Raw genomic sequence first — 14,413 nt, 5'->3', positions numbered from 1 at the left:
TTATTTTTAAAGTGACTTACAGCGACTGCAGCGGTTCAGGCCGACATGTGGAGTGAATATGCTTCTAAACTTCTTCAGTAGTAAATTTATTGCTACTTCCTGCTGACGGGACAGCCTGCACCTTTCTAGTGAGAGTACAGCCTGCACTTAGCGGCGTTGTACTGGCAGCAATCATACGTTATTACAGCTTGAACACTAGATGTGAAATCCTAGTTTCTTTATTGAATTTGCATTGGAAAATTCCTGTGAAAAGCTGTGAAAAGGTAAAACACACTCCCTGACACTGAGACAGAAATGGATTCGCAGCCTGCATGAGTCCACTCCAGTGTGCCAGGACCCACTAGAGTTTATCTCCTTCTAATTTGTCCCCATGGCAACCATTTACCAAAATTGACACCAAATTACAATTGCCGTATGTCGCCATGAATGCAACCAAGATGTGCTCCTTCTAGTTTAACCTTTCATTAATGAACTACTGAGACCTTTGTGTTGTGTTCCATGCTTCACTGTTAAGTGGTGTCGCGGTTTAAAACCACAAAAATGCATTTTTTATAATTATTCACAGATAATCTCTAAATAATTATTTTTTAAAAATTGTAATGTTACATTGTTATTTATTTATTATTTATTATTTATTATTTATTATTTATTATTTATTATTTATTATTTATTATTTATTATTTATCACCTGAAGTTGAGCGACTAAATCATTCAATCTGAAAGGAGCATTGAGAAAACTGGGAGCACAGACTTGACCGGATCTTAACCTGACACCCCCTAAAGCTCCTTCGTGTTGTATTTCTCCCAGGCATAACCCCCACCCCACCCCCCACCCCCCGCCCTCAATGCTTTGCTCTTTTGAGGCCATTAAGGCTGGTAAATAGGGCCACGACCCCAACTAGCGAGCCTGTTAATGGGTGCAGCCTCGAGCGGCAGCTCCCCCGAGCGGGGGGCCTCTCTTCCTGGGGCTCTTAAATGTGCAGAGCTGTGGGCTCCATAGATGTCCATGCATCCTGCCGGTGATGGCTCTACCATAAACGGTGGTGAAGTGGGAATACGTTCCAGATGCTGCAGGGGCAACGACGCACACACACACACACACACACACACACACACACACACACACACACACACACACACATGAACGTTGAGCCATACAGGAAAGAAACACACACACACACACACACACACTGAACTCTACCAGCATGGGCCTCTGGGAAGAGGAGCTTTGAGTCTGCATGAAGAAGAAAGTTCAAGGGTCAAAGACCACATGAGATTGTCCGGTCATTACTCAAGTACCGACAGCATTGTGTGTGCGTGTGTGTGTGTGTGTGTGTGTGTGTGTGTGTGTGTGTGTAGAGAGGGAATGTAGGGCAGTTAAAAAGGGAAGGTGTATCCTTTACACCGCCACACCCTGCCTGTTACACACACTGATACTCTGCTGCACTAATGCCTCTGAAGCAGCTGTTTAGATGCTGTTTACTGAGCTTTAGGAGGTCAGGGGAAGTCGGTCATTATGACATGGTCATTACAAAGGAGGAAAAAACAGCAATGAAAAAGACTGCTGATATTTGGTTTGGAATAGATATTTTTTAAAAATCAGTTCCTGCAACCGTCTTCTGTTGATTTTTCTGCACAGTTTAGCGTTTGTGAGATGGACTAGATGGTTCCAAACAAACAGGAGAATTTGTGGTGTGAAATTAGCATAATAAGATAGCAGACATAGACCGATGGTAACAATGGACCTCCTGTCAAAGATAACAGCTTAAAAAGTTTTCAATTTGTGGGAATGTTTATGTGCGGCAGAATGTTTGAATGGTTCTCAGTAAACATCAAATAGTGCTTTTGTTTGGAATTGGCCACTCAGATTTACTGAATATAACCTATTGAGATAAAAAGCAACCCTCAGAGGTTAATTAAGGATGCTTGAGGAGAAATTAGAACAAAGAGCACATGAAAGTGTGGACTGAGGCCTTTTTAGGTTGAATTTGATAGAATTTGACTTTCCAAAAACACATAATTGTGCAATTTAAATGCATAAAATGTAATATTTTAATGTAATAATGATCAAAACCAACCAGATCTTTGTTATAATAGTATTTTGTTATCCTGAATGTTTCCAACCGCGTTCAGAAAACCAGAGAAAAGGGTGCGTTTCATTTGAACGCTTGCACGCAATAACTTCCTGGAAACAGAAAGTTGGGGAAAAAAGTCACTAAACATAAAGCAAATAAAACTTTAAATGTTGCCTCATTGGTGAACATTTCAGGCTGAGTCACGGCAGCTAGATTTTCATTGGAATCGGTGGTCGTTTAACAATAAAGACGAGAGTTCCCATGAATTCATGCTGCTCTTGTCTTTTCTTACATTTTTTTTTAATTGCAAAAGCGTTCACAGCAGATAAGCTACACCTACATGAAGCTCTGATCCGTCCATCATCTGATAACTAGTGTTCCAGTTTAGCAGAAGTTGCATTCCCGTTTTTTGGTATTTTTTTTGTCGTTATTCATCGTTGCTAATCTTTACTTTTGTTCATTTTGGAGCTCATTTTTCCACCCACACCAGATTTTTTTTTTTCTAGCTAATTTTGCAGATTGTAAAGCCTTCAAAGTTGCACTTTCAATTTTTGAGTTTGGGCTATAAATGACTCTTTACTTGCCACTGCAAGACTGTAAAACATTTTTACGTTGTTGCACGGTCGCCATCGGTATAGTTGTGTACTGGATGTGTGTGTTTGTGTGTGCTTTAGACCAGTGTAAATTGTGTGTAACCCAGACACCGTAGTGTTGACCACAGCCTGTGATGCTGTCCAGACCACAGACACGCAGCTCACAGACATCACTGCTGAGCACACACACACGTGTGTGTATGTGTCTGTTCCACCAAGACATGAAACACAGCTACAGTAGTAAGCCAGACACAAGACCCACTAATATTCCATTACGTAGTGCTCTTTTCCGCAACAAGGCTGCAGACGCTCACAATCACATCCATGCTCTGTAGATTAGTCGTCTCCAAGGAGACGGTAATTAAATTGACTTTACTTTCAAGGAATTTGCTGACATTCTTTTCCAGCTAAAAAAACAACAACAAAAAAACTGTAATGACAAACAAAGTGTAAAAAAAAAAAAATCATTTCATTTATATTTGGGAGGTGGCGCTGAGGTCCTGATCCAGAACAGACGTTCACACAGAGGCTGAATTCATTCAGACCCGAGGAGGGTGGACTCAGTTTGTGTAGTTTGGAAAATTACAACGACATCCGAACGCACCAAACAGTCACAGAGAGGACGAGAAAAGAGAAAAATTACGCCTTTAAATTTAAATTACTCAGGTGTAATTTTCTATTCAAAAGTTAGTCGGAGATTAAACAATTTTAGTAGAAACATCTCAAGTTGATTTTGATGAAAATAATGAACACAATCACTGCATCAGAGTACATTTAATATGCGGATGGTGAAATAAGGATCAGTGATGGAGGAGGCCCGACTGTGAGGAATTATCAGGTCTTACTTCACAGGAAAACAGATCAATACCATTTGAAACTGTACACAAAAATGAAAAACAACACAACGTCCGCTCTGTTTGCATCGACCAGTACAAATAAAGATTTAGCTCTGAAGTTTGCAGAGGCACAGGGTAGCGACGTGTTTCCAGTCTGTCAATGGTCGCCTTCAGTGATTTGAGGCTGACCTTTTTATTTTGGCGGGGTGTGTTTGCAACGTTTCACTTAATCTTCTGGAAACTTTTGAAAACGAATTTAAAATACGGATGTCATGTCACAAGGGGAAATGATTCAAACTATAAAAGCTGACTTAAGGAAAGCATTGACGATGCCCTTGAGCAAAGGCACTGAACCAGCGTGAACCTTCTTCTAATTTAGCTTCAGGAATTAGTTTTGCTGTTTTACTGTACAAATCCTTTTCCTCCTCTCTTTACCTTTTTTGTCTTGTTGTTTATTTGCTATGGATTCCACGCACACATTAACACACACACACACACACAAACACACACACACACACACACACACAAACATGCACGCAGCAAAACATGATCCATCATGCTAAAGATGATACAATTAGTACTTTTGTGAAGCCTTGCTAAGTCGCTGGATCTCAAAGCGTCTTTCCTTTCGGCTTCAAGTGTGCGCGTGTGTGTGATGTGCGATTAAGCATGCGTGCAGATTTGCTCTTTGTGCATGTGTTTGTGTATGCAAGTGTGAGTAAGAGATGGTTTGATCTTGTGTTGGAGTGTGTAAAGAGATTTTCCATCCATTAAGATGGCCGCACTCCCAGACACACACACAAATGAAATATCTTTTCTTCTCTGTCTCTTTCTTCTTTTGGCAATCTCAAAGAACACTGTCATGGTCCAAGTCCTGTTATCAATAAAGTTTTTTCAACCTAAAGTACCTCGGTCAATGATGGTTTTGTTTTTCTCCCAGTCAGAGACTCATGACACTGAGCTTGTGTCATGGAAGATTAGCTTTCAAATTACCGGACGTAAAGACGAAGCTTAAATGATGAAGATCAGCCAAAGGGGGTTCCTGTTTTTCCACTGAAATAGCTCAGTTAATATCTAATTCAAAGATCACCTTTCAGGTAAATGCTGCTCTATCTGATGTGCTTCTTTTCCATAGCGACCGTCCCAGATCTAGTCCTGCAGTTTCAGGACCATTTAGGGACATAAAGCATCCTGTAGATTACTGATTTTCCCCCTGACTCAACATGAAACAGCTCTGAGCATTTTGCACTCCTCATCTCAAACTTTACATTCTGGTAAACTCTTGGCAATGGGTGATACTTTGTTTAGATTTTATTTATGCAAGGAGAAAAGTTAATGGAACCCAGTGTTTGCCTAAACAATGGAAAATCAATCCAAAAACTGTTAAGTCTTTAGTTTCACTTTCAAAAGCGGCCGTAACTCTTGTAGTCAATAGACAGTAAGAAACGATCAAACTGGATTCTGTGTGGTGTTGTTCTCTGTTTATAACCCACATAAAAAAAAATCAATTGTAAGATAATATCAATAACAGTAGAGAATGAGAGAATGGAAACAAACCAGCGCTCATTTGTGACACAACGGAGACATAAACTGCACACAGTCAAATATGAATATCCCGGCCACACAGGAGGTAATGTGAAAAGGAGCTGCTATAGCTATCACGACATTAAAGCTCAGGAAATAGCTAGCGGTCCTGCATGCAAACACACACACACACACACACACACACACACACACACACACACACACACACACACACACACACACACACACACACACACACACACACACACACACTCCTGGCTGCAGTCTTGTCAATGTGCGACAGCTGGGCACAGCTTAAGTCAAAGACGCAAGTGTAAAGGCATGCGGCCCACAAGCCTCTTCCCTGCTTCTGTGTGTGTTTGAGCAAGACTGAGTCTTTAGTGAGATTATAATGCAACACACACACATGCACACACATGCACACACACACACGCACAACACGGGCTGTTTGTCATTTTGATAATCCTCAAAAGTCAGAATTAGCATGCCGGGGTCACTACATGAACTGAGTAGCCTTAAAGCTGCACGCTATATCAATATTTATAGTTATTAGTCGTATTTTTATTTATAGACTTATCAATTCTAACTATCTCTCTGCCATTCCACAGGCATAATTCCTGAATAACACACAATTACACAACATAAAGATGTGAAACTGTCTGTCATCATTCCAAGAGTTGCTGGTTGTAGCTGTATTGAAAGCAAAAAAGACAGGAAGTGCATAAAAAGAGTAAAAAGCAGCAAAAAAAAAAAAGCTGATGGAAATCGCTGCAGCACATGGTGGTTAGTGTTAATCAAGACAGACTGGCATGTAATCAGCTGCAATAATGTTTGTGCTGCGACGAGGCCCGGTGGGACGGGGTAGGAAGCTGAAGCATGCGTGGCCGTGTGGTAAGAAGCTGAGGTGGAAACGCCGGCCAAAGCCGAGCAGCGTCACACTCCTCACACACAGCTGCGATGACCAACAACAAGCAAACAGGAACCAAATGTCAAAGCTACTGTGTCTGAGAAAACATCCATGTGGGCCGGAAAACAAGGGCGATGTTAGATCTCTTGTTGTCATGCTGTCGATCCCTACAGTTTTTCTAAATGTCAGCGCTCATCCCAGGCTTCCTGAATGCAAACCTGAACCAGGGCAAAGAAATTTTCTTTTATTTAAGTCCTCTCTATAATGTCCCACTGGTTGGTGAGGTCATTAATCTATACGCTGTACAGATGCACCTTACAAAGGAGGTAAATGCAAACCAGACTCACTCTTATCGATATAAGTGACCCGTAATTGTGCAATTTGAAGATGTATTAAATGTCAAACACAAACAGACATAAGCGGGGATGAAAAGGAGCTTCGTGTGAAGTAAATTACTGAGTAGAATGACATGAAACCTCACGTTTCTAACGGGTTGGAATGGGACAACGTGGTAGGAGAACATAACCGCTATGAAACCCGCTGTGGAAGGCATTAGAATTTAGCTTTGCTAATTGTATAAGCTGTTCCAACAGCTCCAAATAAACACAAACAAACAAAACAAATTCAATTAAAAAAAACCTCGGATTTGTGGAAATTGCAACTTTCCCCACTGCTGAACTAGTCTGAATAGACAAACAGTTCAGTTCTCTTCCCCAAGTCTCATTGATTCTTTTACAACGAATGAAGCCCTCATCTCACGATAATAAGCAAGTATTACACACATTATACTCCGACATCAGCTCATGTGACACTGCAAATAATTTCCCTTCCAATCAGATATCAAAGCGCGCTGTGAGGGTTCCCAGCCAGAGATTTTGATCTGGTTAAATGGGTGTCGTTGGAGCACATGTTTTCTCTCATCTCCCTCCATCAGCAGCCATTTGTCCCCATTGATGATTATCCATCTTTACCTGGAGGCCATCAGCTTGGCTGATTACAACATTCCCTGGATTCTTTTTCTAGCAGCTGGAATGTCTGCATTTCTGCTGCTTATTAAAGATTTGGCACACATTTTCCTTGTTTTTGTCTTTGGCTGTATTTTAGAAATAGTTTTATTCCATATTTGTCAGTGGAGCTGCGTCTGTTTTCCACACCTAGACAGCTTGACATGTAGCTCATGATCAATATCGTGGTGCCAACTTGGGAAAACGTTACAACAATTGGAATTTAGGATGACGAATGCTGGAATTTTTTTCATTGGCGTGCTTTTGAAGATCAACTCATGATCTTTCAGATAGATAGATTACTGTAGACTGAAGGAGGATGTTGTTCCTTCGATTTGGAAAAGAAAGAAATGATGTTAAATGAAGTTAAATTGAAGACATGTGAAAAATGACATTTAGAAGCTGATTGATTAGATTTGAGGCTGTTAAACACTGTTTTCTGTGACTTTCTCAAACACTTTTTTTTGGACGTCTTTTCTTTTGGTTCTCTCGGGGGGGAATAAGAGACAAAATTAGGAGAAATAATAAAAAATAGGTAGCGCTGATTTCCATCCTTCCCACCAGAATGTAAACTGGAAGAAAATCTCTATCTTCCTCTTTCTTTCAAGGTGGCTTTAATCCCATGCTGGTATTTCTCACTTTCTCTTTTTAACATTTTCCACCTTTCTAATTCATTATTAAATCCTCATCTTTTCTTCAGGCATATCTTTGCCTCCTCAATTACTCATCGCTGCACAGGTCCCAGAGAAATCCAAAAACAAAATGAAGACAATTTAGAAAGGCTCAAACTTTACAAAATTAGTAATTAAACGTGTGACGGTAAGCTTATTATAGCTACCTGTTGATTTATTGTTTTTTTTATTTAACTGTGCAGTTTTTAATCAGAGCAAAATCAATGACAAATAAAACACTGATTTAATCCCGCAGGTTAAAATCACACACCGTGTGTTTGGTGTTGTCGGCAGCAGGGAATTAATTGGAAACATCCACAAACATCATTAGTTGGTAATTACACTGAGGAGACGTCGCTATAGTGACACCCTCTGATTCACCCTCTTATTACAAAAGGGGCTTCAAAAAGATATTTTTATGCCATCGTGCAGACGACTCGTCACCTGCGTGGTCTTCACATTCTCTAGCTCAAATATCTGGACCTTCGTAGTGAAACTACGAATAGTATAACCCCTCAGGAAAGAATTAGGTGAACTGATCACACCAACAGGTGTGAGCATGAGAGGTCGTATGTCTTTCATGTGGCCTCACGATGAGCTGGCATCCTGTCTGGGGTGTATCCTGCATCTGATATGTAGCCAGCTGGGATAGGCTCAAGGAAGGCGAATAAATGGTTACAAGAAGATGGATGGACGATGGATGGATGGATGGATGGATGGATGGATGGATGTGCCTTTATAACTTCAGGTTTTAAGCTGACAAAAGCAGAACAGAAACAAAACAGAAATAAAGTGATAAATGTACTCCGTGACGGTTGTAAGTTGTGCTTGACTCTGAATAATTTGTTGTATTCTCCAATGTTAGAGTCTGTCCAACGAATGTTTATACAATACAATAAACTACAAACAAACAAAATGAGAAAATAGCATAAATTTTGCTCCATTTTATAAAATTACAGTAATCTTTTCCAATTCTGAAAAGGAGGCTTTTTCAGGAAAAAAAAATGTTTGTCTTGTTAAACAAGCTTTCAAAATGTCCCCATAATTTGAGTAAGAAGCAAGAATAGACCGCGGACTCTGGATGGAACTTAATTAGCTGTGCAGGCGTTGCACTCGTTCAATCACGGCCCTCTTTGGATCGCGGGTCTGACTAATGAGGTTTCGTGCTGCTGGATTGGAGTTGAGTGGCATTAATCAAAGCTGCCGTCTAAACCTAGTGGAGGCCTGAGACAACAACGTTTAATGCCCTCTTTGTCAAAAACCAGCACCATTTTGCTGGATAAGCCAAAAGGAAAATGGCTAGACCTCCACGAGGAGGAAGGAGGAGAGTGTGGCTCCACACGGTGAGTCTGCAGACAGATAAGTTAACGTCTTTCATCTGCAGAGCCGTGCCTCGAATTCACTTGGCTGGAGGTTTTTTGATTTGGACGGGATTGTGTTTATACGTGCTCTGATTTCTCAGAAATCAAATGATGAACGCGTTTAATAAGAAGTTCAAGGAAAAAAAATTTTTTGAATCCCTTCCTCTCCCCCGCTCTCTCCTTGTCTTACACGGGGTTGTTTAAGAGTCCCTTAAAATATTCATTTTTAATTTGGAGTAATTTTCACTCAAACGTCTTCTCCCTCTGTCTCTCTGATATTCAACAAAATCTCAGTAAAAGCGGTTTTAGCACTGAGACCGATGTCCAGTGTGTGTGTGTGTGTGTGTGTGTGAGTGTGTGTGTGTGTGTGTGTGTGTGTGTGTGTGTGTGTGTGTGTGTGTGTGTGTGTGTGTGTGTGTGTGTGTGTGGTTTGTGTGAACTGCGATAGCTGCTGGCTTTTAACAGTATGTCAGTCTGTGTCTAGTTAGTGAGAACACACACGCACACACACACACACACACACACACACACACACACACACACACTAAAAGCTTTCCGACTCTTCTCACACCCGTCATCCATCCTCGGTGCATCCCACATCATGGAAAATTGGCGCCTGTCCGGCTCTTTCTTTCTCTCCGTACCCTTCTTCCAAACTTTACTATCTCTCTCTCTCCCCCCCCCCCCTCTCTCTCTCTCCCCCCCCCCTCTCTCTCTCTCTCTCTCTCTCTCTCTCTCTCTCTCTCTCTCTCTCTCTCTCTGCATCTCTGGGATCACATGACTCAGATGTGGGATAAGAAAACAAACAGCTGCTCCTGAAGCCGGTGTCGGACTTATCTTCAGAGATGTCGTCCTCTCTGTCTCTCTCTGCTCTATAAAGTTACGTTTCTTTACCCATAAATCCGTACCCATGGATGGATAGCGCGTCTAGGGACGGACCTCTCCATCCACATCTGTATTGGGAACATGAATGGGCCTTCAGGCAGAGTCGACGCCGAACATGACAACTCCATAAAGTGAAACTTTCAGGCCAACATGTCGACATCATTAATGAAACCCTGACCCTTGTGACGCAGTTCAAGCCTTCAAGCTGCACATTTCTGCTTTTCCGAAGATCCCTTAAGCAGTTAATTGAAATTCCCTCGACCTCCTGCCAACCTGTCTCGGTGAACCTGCTGGACGGCTGAGGTGAAATCAAGTGCGACTATTAATTCAGTCCAACTTTTCTTCTGATGCATAAAAAAAGCTTTCAGAAGTGAACGTAGGGGAGCTAACCCCGAGCAGAGCCGCGTCCCTGGCCCGGCTCTGTTTGGTCAAGTAGTTGCTTAGAAATAAAACCATATGTTTTATCGCTACCATCGTCAACTAAGATACTGCACTCAAGCGGATAAACACGAGGATTAACTAATAGCCCGCTGGCAAAGAGTGGACATGTCTCCATACTTCTTTCTCACTCCCTCTCCCTCCCTACCACCCCTTCTCATCTTGCCTTTTTCTCCTCTCTCCCTATCATCTTTATCTTCTAGCCCGTGCTTTCATTCAACCCCCTCCTTCTCGCAAATTGCAAAAAAAAGCCAGGACAGAATAAGTTAGCAAATATAACATGTATCGATAGGTGATCCGCGCAATGGCGGTTGACATGACGACACACCGAAAAGGACGTAGAGATCAGCCTTATTCATGTCCGTTCTCTCGGTTCTTCATCACTTTCTTTATCTTCTCCCTTTTTCTTTATCTTTATTTTTTGATGAAAAAGATTTGCCGGGGTTTTCCTCGACAGAGAAGCGTAATTTAAAGCGAAATGAATCGTAATCTTTCCATCACAACCCCCTGCCGCGTCGCTTTCATCTCTCCTTCGACTGCAGCTCTTCCACCTATGGAAAGTAACCGAGTACATCTTCAAAGTATTTTTTTACTTTACTTTCTTTAGTTTACTCCAGTTGGAGGAGAAATAGTTTAGTTTAAATTCATTTTTATACACTTATCTTGCAGCTGAAGCTGCTTTTCAGACTAACTAACATTTAATTTTCTTAGGAAAACACTGAATTTATAAAAATGATGTGCTGCAGATTAAATTACCCAACAGCATGTAAAGTTGTTATATATTAATGCATTTGTGATAACATTTCAATAATGTATTGTTATATAAATATATAACTTTGGAAGCGACCTTGTTCAAATTGTAATATTCTAGAGGATATTTTGCCTTTAATTGCTTTTATTTCTTGTTTTTTTTTACGACTATAGTTAAATCGTGACTACCAGTCATTTAAGTGTGGGGCCACCTTTTGTGTCTCCCGCTGTTCCTTTTATTCTCTCGTCTTGGCATTACAAGACGTGTGTTCATCCTCTTACTCAAAGCAACTTCCCCAAATGTCTTTCTTAGCTTTCTATTTTTCTCTTTCGATCTCTCGCTCTGTGTTTCCGTTCCCTCCCCTCATCGTGATTGAAAGGGTATGCATGGTTGGCACACCAAGAAAGAAGGAAATAGATAATGATACCAGACTGCATTGTGTGGAAAACCCTGACCTCTCACGTACCCGATCTGTCTTTCTTTCTCACACACACACACGCACACAAACACACACACACACACGCTCACTGAGGAGAACATGTGCACTCTTTTATAGTTTTCCTACTTTTTTTTTATCACAAACATACTTGTTCATCTTTACATGTGCATGCTAAATGCTTTCGCAGAAGACAAAGATCAATTTGGGGAACTTTGTGATACCTTGCAAGAGCTGCAGAGGCACGATTGTTTTCTTTGTTCCTAAAGTAAAATTCCAATCATGTTCTCCCAACTGTTTTTTGTTCAAATGTAATGCAAAAACCGGAAACTTTAAAAAGGGCCAAGATGACAAACTCAGTGCACTGATGCACTAGATGTAGATTTATTTGGTGGTACTATGAGGGTGCAGTGAGGGACAGATGGATCAGTCTAACTTTAGACGGTGGAAACAACATAGATACCATGATTCCGCTGGTTGATGTGTTAAATTTTTATTTATTTAGTTGTTGTTTTTTTGTGACGTAACAGACTTCACACCTTAATCAGAAGAAAAAAGTGATCTAATTGTCCTCGTACAGATTCTCTTGAGTTGGTTCATCAAATTTCACCTTTGAAACACATTTTCTTTTCTTTTAAAATATCAAAGTTCACCAGGAAAATTCTGAGTATGGATAATATCACAAATTCTACAATCTACAAATAAAAAAGCATGAGCAGCCTTCTTTTACGTGTTCATTTCTGCCTTTTTAATGTATTCTATGAATGTAGGAATGGTTACAGCACACAGTGTAACTCCTCCCATTACAGTACCGCTTTAGAACAAATTATATGTTGTCTGTTCCTGCAGGGTATAGCTGCATCCGTCTATTAAAGTGATTTTGAATGTGACAAAATGATTGACGATCATTACCATCAAGGAGAAGCAGTGGTTGTTGAGGTCACGCAGGTTCTTATTGAATGTACATCCAAGAAATTCAATCTATTCCTTCACATTTCATATGACTGATTGAAGCAGAGGCTGTAATCATGGTTTTTAATGCTATTTATTCACCATATTCAGACATACTCTTTCCCAACATATTTTATTCCTCTGCTTTTGTGCATCATGATCAGGCGCAACATTTAGCCTTTTGGTGTCTGTGGCAGATGTGTAACTCCTTCCTGCCAAAAAAAGCCTTAATGAAGCCTTCTTGACACGAAAGAGGACGTCTGTAGGCTTAGGAACAACAACTGTGTGGTGAGGTTTTGAGACCAGACTGGGAACGTGTGTTTACCTTCACATGAGACATGATCTGTGGTCTCATAAGTGGAAGTTCTGGTGCTCAACCCAAATTCTACCCCTCCGCTTAAAACACGCTGCATCCGATCCCATCGACGCAGGTGTGTCGCGACTGTAGGAACTGCTTGGTTCCTCTTGTAAAGACATAAAATGGTACTTTTCACATATGAAGAGCCAAGGGATGTAGCGAACGTATAATAAAACTACAAGGATTTCTTATTGTAAAGCTCAGAGCAGGAAAAACGTCCCTGATTTCAATACTTATGTGATTTATTGAGTGATTTCGTCATGGCTGCTCATTTGCACTATTGTGATTGTCTTCAAGGTTGCTTACCGCACCTTGACGACCACTACTTGCACAGATCTTCCGTAGCATTTTCAATTACTTTGCTCGTAATAGGACTACAGCAGGAGAACAAGTCTTGAGGCTCTTCTGTTATTGCTCCTTCCTTTAACTTGACCTGTATTTTTTTTTTTCATATTTCAGCCCCAAATAATTATTATTTCATGAAATGTTCACATTCTGCAGAATAAGGATTCACATCTGCATTTTAAGGATTTTTTTTTTTTGCATTACTTTGCTTTGTGCATGTTTTAAGAAAACACACTATCTTGAATCATGTAGTTAATCCATTCAGCAGCAGCAGGGATGTGTGATGTGGTCCAGCTCTGCAGAAATGCTTGCTGACATTTTGCTTTTTTTTTTTTTTTTTTTTCCAGAAGTGCAACTTTAAAAGTACACTCATAACTGTAGTATAGCTATCTGTAAAAATATACGGTTTCTGGTTGGCCGTGTTCTCGATACTTGAGATCCTGCAGAGCTGAAGGTAATTGACATCATCTGATTTAAAACCTGTTATCCGCAAGATCCATGAACTCATTTCCGTGGCGGCGACTACTTCATACATAGTTTTCAAGTTTTCATTGTTATGACACCAACACCTGCAAACCCTGAACGCCTTTTCACACTCACGCAGACTTACTTTGTCAGCCTGTAAGTGTGAGTGCATTGAGAGGTTACAAACTCATCGGATGTTCGACGGTTGTGCACACAAAACCCAGACTTTTCTGCAACTGAACTATTTATAAATCTGCTTTCTGTGATGTGGAAAGAGCTCTTAGAGAAGGAGGCAGCATCCAGTACAGATGTAGAATGTATGTTAGTCCTGCTATCAGTCTGTAACTCAACCCTAGGTAGACACACTATTCATGCAAACATGCACATTCACCTCCCTTTTCATACTCCTCTTGGGCCCGTTGCAAAATAAATGACGTCATTATTCATGTAGGAGAGAGTGGGGGGAAGAAAAAAAAGACAAAGTGATGGTGAAGGACTCCAGAAAGAGACTGAGGTAAATTGAGGAAGAGAGAACGGGATGATAGCTAGAGGTGGAAGAAAGGAAGGTAGAGGGAGAGAAAAAAGATATTAAAGACAAAGTGGGACAAAGAGCGCGAGGATGTAATGTATTATTTTGACAGAAAATAAACATTCAGAGTTCTGTAGATGAGAAATCGGTAAATATCAGAAAGACTGATGGTGTCTTCGAAAGAACAGATGAGCAAGGTTAATGACTAGGACACGTTTTTATCCTAGTAAATATTTAAATTTGAGGGTTTCAGGGCACCCCTA

The 14,413-nt window shown here is 40.7% G+C and overlaps 1 protein-coding gene across 1 annotated transcript in view; it reads left to right on the top strand.

The window, feature by feature from the left end:
* kcnq5a (potassium voltage-gated channel, KQT-like subfamily, member 5a) overlaps window positions 1-14,413 on the top strand; it is a 63,164-nt gene that overhangs the window by 26,614 nt on the left and 22,137 nt on the right. The gene's annotated exons all lie outside the window — the stretch shown is intronic.

This window comes from Antennarius striatus, chromosome 11, assembly GCF_040054535.1.
Source record: "Antennarius striatus isolate MH-2024 chromosome 11, ASM4005453v1, whole genome shotgun sequence".
Taxonomy (NCBI): domain Eukaryota; kingdom Metazoa; phylum Chordata; class Actinopteri; order Lophiiformes; family Antennariidae; genus Antennarius; species Antennarius striatus.
Note: the sequence above shows the minus strand (reverse complement) of the source record. Positions and strands in the feature narration are given on the sequence as shown.